General features: G+C 46.3%; 1 pseudogene; it reads left to right on the forward strand.

Annotated features, from left to right (window-relative positions):
- The first annotated feature begins 651 nt into the window (after window positions 1-651).
- Window positions 652-6,853, forward strand: LOC117721384 (small ribosomal subunit protein eS12 pseudogene; annotated as a pseudogene).
- The last annotated feature ends 260 nt before the right edge of the window (window positions 6,854-7,113 follow it).

Below are 7,113 nucleotides of genomic sequence, written 5' to 3' on the forward strand. Positions count from 1 at the left end.
CACAGTAGATCCTGTGATGACCCACATGGGCTCCAACAGCTGCTGAGGAATCTGCCACCACAGCAGGGTTGTACCATCATTCTCTCTGAAAGCTGCTCTCAGCTCCCCAGCCCCCAACCGAGTCAGAGGCAAGGAAGTCAGACCTCCCCAACCTAACTCAGGCTGTCCTTTCCAGTATCAGATGTATGTGTGGCGTTGATTGGTAACTTCATTGAGATAACTTCGAAGTCTAGTCCTGGCTTTTCTTCCCCTGAACAGGCCTTGACCCTGGGAACATTCTGGGGCAAACACCCTCCGTCTGAGAGCCTTCTTCCTCTAGGAGCTCTACCTACACAGTAGCAGGGAAAGCGTCCCAGGAAAAGGGCAGCCATTCTTTGCGTTCTTTGCCTCGAGGCAGGAATGTCATCCTGCTCAAGGAAAGCCAGGGTGACTATAGTGAAGGGAGTGGGGCAAGGCTGGGAAGTTAGGTCACAGTGACAACAGGGAACAGAGTCATGGAGATCCTTGAGGGCCATTGTCGAAGTTGGCTTTCCACTCTCAGAGAGCAAAGATAAGACAATTGAACTGAGCTTTTCCCCTGCCACCGCCAACTTTCATGAAGGCGGAAGCTCAGGTGCATTCAAGATTCCGTGTCACCTGTAACCCACCATCATGGCGGAGGAAGGCATAGCTGCTGGCGGTGTAATGGACGTCAACCCTGCTTTACAAGAGGTGCTGAATACCACCCTCATCCACGATGGCCTAGCACGAGGCATACTGAAGCTGCCAAAGCCTTAGACAAGTGTCAAGCCCATCTCTGTGTGCTTACATCCAACTGTGATGAACCCATGTATATCAAGCTTTGGAGGCATTTTGTGCAGAGTACCAAGTCAACCTGATAAAGGTTGACAACAACAAGAAACTATGGGTAAGCCTATGTAAAATGGATCTAGAGGGGAAACCACAGAAAGTGGTTGGTTGCAGTTGCATAGTGGTTAAGTACTATGGCAAAGAATCTCAGGCCAAGGATGTCATCAAGGAATACTTGAAATGCAAAAAAGAAAAAGAAAAAGAAAAAAGCCAGGCAGTGTTGTCGCACGCCTTTAATCCCAGCATTTGGGAGGTAGAGGCAGGCAGATTTCTGAGTTCAAGGCCAGCCTGGTCTACAGAGTGAGTTCCAGGACAGCCAGGGATACACAGAGAAACCTTGTCTTAAAAAAAAAAAAAAAAAAAAAGACAATTGAAGTGAGAACACTGTAGAAGCAGATTAGGGAGATGGTTCAGTGGCAAAGTACCTGCTACATCAGCATGATATGGGAGTACACATCTGTAATTCCAGCTGTGTCACAATACCAATACAATGGGAAGCAGAGACAGGAGGATACCCAGAAGCTTCTGTGTGTGCAGCAGAGAACAAGAGAGCCTGTAGAAGGCAAGGGCTGACAGCTGAGGTTAACGTCTGATCTCCGTATGTACACTGGTACGAGTACATCCACACAGGCACACGTGTGCACAAGCATAACAACCAAACTCACACACACAAATACAATATGTATCATAGACTTGCTCCTGCTGCTGTTTTGAGAAACACCCAACACTAAAATAAATAAAAGTGGTTGTGGGTAGAACAAGGTTGGTCATAAAGGTGGTCAGTTAGTTCAGTGGTCGGAGTGGCATGAGAGAGTAGCTCAGCCCAGGGTGATGGGAGGAAGATGAGGAAGGACATCCTGATTCTGGGTAAAGGTAAAGCTATCGGATACTCTGATAGACTGAGAGTAGAATGTAGTGAGATGTGGGGAGTTGAGCATTTTTTTTTGTTTTGACCTTAAGGTTTTTGTTCAGATGGGAATTCTGAGGGCAGGACAAATGCCAGCAGTAGACATGACTTTGATTTTGTTGGGATAGCCATAGTTTTCCGGCTGCTGTGAACTGAACCCCGGCTCTTGAGCACACTGAACACACTGAGCGTGTGCTCTACCACCCATCTAAAGCTCCAGCTACTGGGGTTAATGTTTTAGATGTTTATTAAGACTTCCACATATGATCGGGAGACATAACAACAGCTGAGAGCACATACTGTTATTACTTAGGATTACATTCAGTTCCCAGCACCCACAGCAGGTGGTCATAATGCCTAAGAACCCAGACCTGGGGCTATCCTATGCCTCTGCTCTTTGTGGGCACCCACACTAATGTGCACATACACATATAGAGACATACATACACTTAAAAATAAAAATAGATCTTTTAAAAAGACTTTCAAATAAAGATGTCAAACATTCAGACGTGGTAGTGTGGATTTCATGGGTTAGGGAGAAAGTCTGGATAGATAGATAAATTCTAATCATCAAGACATAGACACGATTGAGTTCTGAGACTAGATGAGACAGACTCTGAGATACAGAGGGTTCCGGAAAACCAAACTTGAGTCCCAGGTGTATCCTTAGGAAGGCAGACAGAAAGGACAGCCTAGCAAGGGAGGTGACAGAGTGACACAGGAAATGCAGGAAAGGTCAGGGCCCTAGAAGCCAAGAGTAAAGTGTGCCAAAGATGGGCCGGGCAGTGGTGGCGCATGCCTTTAATCTCAGCACTTGGGAGGCAGAGGCAGGAGGATTTTTGAGTTCGAGGCCAGCCTGATCTACAGAGTAAGTTCCAGGATAGCCAGGGCTACACAGAGAAACCCTGTCTCGAAAAACCAAAAAATAAATAAATAAATAAATAAATAAATAAATAAAAAAGTGTGCCAAAGAGGAGTAAAGCACTGTGTATGGCAGAGGTGGAGCACGCCTGTAATCACAGCACTGAGTCAGCAGAGGCAGGCAGATCTCTGTGAGTTCTAGGACAATCTGGGCTATGTGGACACCTTATCTTAAAAAAAAAAAAAAAAAAAAGAGGAAAAAGACTCCAACTTTTCAAAGAACATGGATGACAAGGGCTAAGGATTGTTTATCTTCCAGGGTCAGTCTCAGGCAATATGATTTCACTACAATGAAGAACCAGAGCCTAGGTGGAGAGAGTTTCAAATTGAGTACTGATAGTTCTTTTCAGATGTTCTGATGTGAAGAAAGTAGAGGACTGGAGGGGAGTGTGGAGGAAGTGGTTAGGAGGGTACAGCTCACTGTGATCTGTTTTACGGAGGAGAAAAAATGAGGCATAAGGAATTCACCCAGGCCTACCAGCTGGGAAGCTGAGCACAGATCACCCTGACTAGCTTCTCTGACTCTTGCCTGCTGCCCCTCAGCTGCACGGGTGAGAACAGAATGTTATTCTGCAAATGTAGTTAGCAACCTGATCTGGCCATGCTCTGGCGTCTGTTTCCCAGCAACCTCTTTATCTTCTGCTGCTCTTTGTCACTCTCTGAACCTGTGGCCCTCGAATGACCCCTGTCATCATGAAGGCTACTTATCTCTTGCAGCAGTGTTTCTGGGTTAGAAGGGAAACTGCACAGAGTGAGGTAAAATACCAAAAATCACAGTAATTTCAGGGTAAGAAATGAGGCCGTAGGCAATTTTGTTTTTTCTGAGAGACGGAGAAAGATCTGAGGTTTTCAGACCTAAGGTTGCAGGAAAAGCTGGGAATGCAGAAAAAGAGAACCTGCTATCAGACTCCCTATATGATTATCTGTTTCAAAGAACCCCCAGAGGATGCCTTCATAATTGAAAAAATATAATTTATATTATTTCCACATTTTCAAGTTCGCTGCTGTAGCAGGGTTTCCCTGTTCTTCAGTCTAGCCCTGGCTGAGGGAATGACTGGCCCTTGTACACTGCCTGCCCATTTTACAGGGCTGTGGAGAAATCCCAGCGGCAGTAAAAGAAGACTTGAAGCACAGACTCCCACTGTCATCTCAACACCCACTCACACTTTGCTAAATTTTCTAATCTTTTCAAAATTACAGACACTACATTTACATAATCTATTTTTTTTAATTAACAAACATTGAGTGTCACTGTAGCTTTCAGTTAATGTTGATCTATGCTGCTGTTGGTTTTATTCTTTTTCTGGTTTTGTTTTTGCTGTTTTGAGACAAGGTCTCACTATATAAACCTGGCTGGCCAGAACTATCTATGGGTATCAAGCTAGCCTCGAACTCACAGAGATCCACTCGCCCCTGACTCTTATATTAATTGTTCTAGTTTATGGATCATTTAGATTCATTTGGTTAGTTCATTACTTTGGAGTTTTTAGTTCATTTTTTTTTCATTTTTCTCTATAATGATATGAAGTACACAGTTGTATAATTTTGGAGTTACATGAAAGAGAGCATGAACACTTTTAGGGTTTCTGAGGTGAACTCCTAGTCATGCAAATATTATACCAGAAACTCTTCAAGTATTTCATCTCAGCAGCATAGTTCTAGTCTGCTGCCTTCCATTCAGCCAACCATCCCTGTTTTCACTAGACAATGTTCATGAGGAAATGAAAAAGGAGCAATTCTCCAGTTTTCTTTAAAAAAAAAAAAAAAGTTTCCAAGGAAAGCTATTACCTGAGAAAAACAAGTTAAAAAAAAAAAAAGAATGAGTGGGGGAGGGGGCAGGGGAGCGGTGAGCTGGGAAGCATGGTAAAGCACTTGAGGCAGGGGAATGAAGTGGTAAGTTGCAGGCCAGCTGGGCTACATAGGAGACAGAGAGAAGAGAGGGAGAGGGGAGGGGGGAGGGAGGGAAGAGGGGGAGGGGGAGGGGGAGGGGAAGTGGAGGGGGAGGGGAAGGGGAAGAGGAAGGGGAGGGGAAGGGGAAGGGGAGGTGGAGGGGAAGGGGAAGGGGAAGGGGAAGGAGGAGAAGGAGAGGGAGAGGGAAGGGGAGGGGGAGGGGGAGAAGGAGAGGGAAGGGGAAGGGGCGGGGGAGGAGTGAGGGGAGGGGGAGGGGGAGGGGAAGGGGAAGGAGGAGAAGGAGAGGGAGAGGGAAGGGGAGGGGGAGGGGGAGGGGGAGAGGGAAGGGGAAGGGGCGGGGGAGGAGTGAGGGGAGGGGGCGGGGGAGGGAGAGGGAGAACACTGGACTGGGCTGGAATCGAACTGAACATTTGTTTAATGATTTTCACAGTTCAGGAAATAGACCCAAGGCTTCATGTAACTTAGGCAAGTGTGCTACCAAGGAGCTACACCCCAGCCCTTAACATTTAGAGAAACGAAGACATACGTTTGTATATAAAGAGGATTGACCAGAGCTTCTGGAAGCTTCTACTTTGCTTGCCTTTGGTTAATGGCAGTAACTCCCCAGATCTTTATCTGCATCTACACCTTGTTGTCTACTGGGAAAACGGTTCCTGCTGGAGGCCGAGCCAGATCAGAGATAAAGACCAGCTGCCACAGACAAGTCCCTGGTGTTCTCTTAGGACCAAACCCGTAAACACTGGACAAAGATGCATGCAGCATCTACACCAATCCTTCATCGAGCACTCTGGTCTCTTAACCAACCTGCCCCAAACCTTGCTATTTCCTGGGGCCCTTACTCCCATAATTCTTATCTTCAGCTAACGTCATCACATCACATGACATCGTGAACTGCTGTCATCTGTCACTTGTGACTTCTCTTTTCACTTCACTGTCAAAGCCGCTAGTTATCTGCATCCATTTTATTCCTTCTCCTACTTTATCCCTCCTGCTGCCCTGGAAGAAGCTTCAGTTGAAGCTTTATCTGTCTCTTACCTGGGAGAAGGCAGCAGCCTTTCAAATCGAGGTCTGAAAAATTTCAGGCAGCTCCATAGATACTTTTGTCTTCTAGTATAAGCCCTGTCATGGTGACAAAGAAAACTGAGAGAGATCTCTATGAGTTTGAGGCTAGCCTGGTCTATATAGAGATCTTGTCTTTAGAAGTAAATAAATAAATAGATACTTGAAATTTAAAAATACAGGTGTTGGGCGGTGGAAGTGATGCACGCCTTTAATCCCAGCACTTGGGAGGCAGAGGCAGTTGAATCTATGAGTTCGAGGCCAGCCTGGTCTACAGAGTGAGTTCCAGGACAGCCAGGGCTACACAGAGAAACCCTGTCCTGAAACAAACAAACAACAAACAATAACAACAACAACAACAAAAACCAAAAGGCAAGGTTTAATTATAGTTCACAGTTGCAGAGGCTCCAGGCCACGGCTGGCCAGACTAGTTGCTGTTTTGCAATCCCTACGGGGGCCAGATTTTGACGTCTGAGTGTATAATGATAAAAACTGTTCACCTCATGTCAGGAAAAGTAAGAAAGGAAGAAAGGGCTAGAATCCCACAGTTCCCTTCAAAGGCATCATTTGCCAATGACCTAAAACCCTCACACCAGGCCCCATCTCAAAGATTTATGGTTTTCCTCACCATTCAAGATCCAAACCACAGTGAGCTCTGTCCACAGCCCAGCCTTAGCCTGGCTTTTACATTCTGTCCTTACCACCTCCTTTCCCATGGTTCAGACTCTTGGGTTTCCCCAGAAATTACCTCTGTGGTTTTTTCTTGTTTTGACACTCTTCTTGGGCTTCCCTCTCTTTCTCAACCTGGTGACCGTCTCATCTGTAGGCCATTCGTGCCAAATGCATGGAGGTGCACACCTAAATCTCAGCGCTGAAGCAGGAGGACCATGAGTTTGAAGACAGCTTGGACTCTACAGGGTGACCATGTCTTACATGAGCTGATAAAGTACAGGGTGAATATTAACCTTCGGTAGCTTTCTCCAGGCAGAATCTGCCTCCTCTCATCTGTGTTCCTGAATTGTTGACCCGAGTTGCTCAGGAAGCATTTATTAGGATGTCTTCAAAATGTTAGTATCACTCTAAATACCCCCCAAATTTCTGTGCTAGAAGGAACCTCAGTTGTCAACATTTCCAAAGGAACGTCTCTGGACGCACCATGAGAAGCGCCCAGGGTCTCTGGAGTGCCTTGAGAAGCGCCCAGGTTGAATGGTCATAGGGGAGCTGAGAGGAAGTAGGTCCAGAGCAAGGGCTGAAGCAGGGGCAAGGGCCAGTTCTTGGTGAGGGGGGGTACCAGGCAGTCTGTGAGGGCAGGGACTGAGGAGAGGGTGGGGGTGGGTCGCAACTTCAAAGATAACCTCCTCCTGCTTCACAGTTTGGTCAAATGCCTTCCCTGGGTAGAGAACTGATTTCTAAATCTTTCTGTGCAGTGCCAGACAACCCTCCAGTAATTCTCCAACTTTAATTCA

Source organism: Arvicanthis niloticus, chromosome 16, assembly GCF_011762505.2.
Source record: "Arvicanthis niloticus isolate mArvNil1 chromosome 16, mArvNil1.pat.X, whole genome shotgun sequence".
NCBI classification, from domain to species: domain Eukaryota; kingdom Metazoa; phylum Chordata; class Mammalia; order Rodentia; family Muridae; genus Arvicanthis; species Arvicanthis niloticus.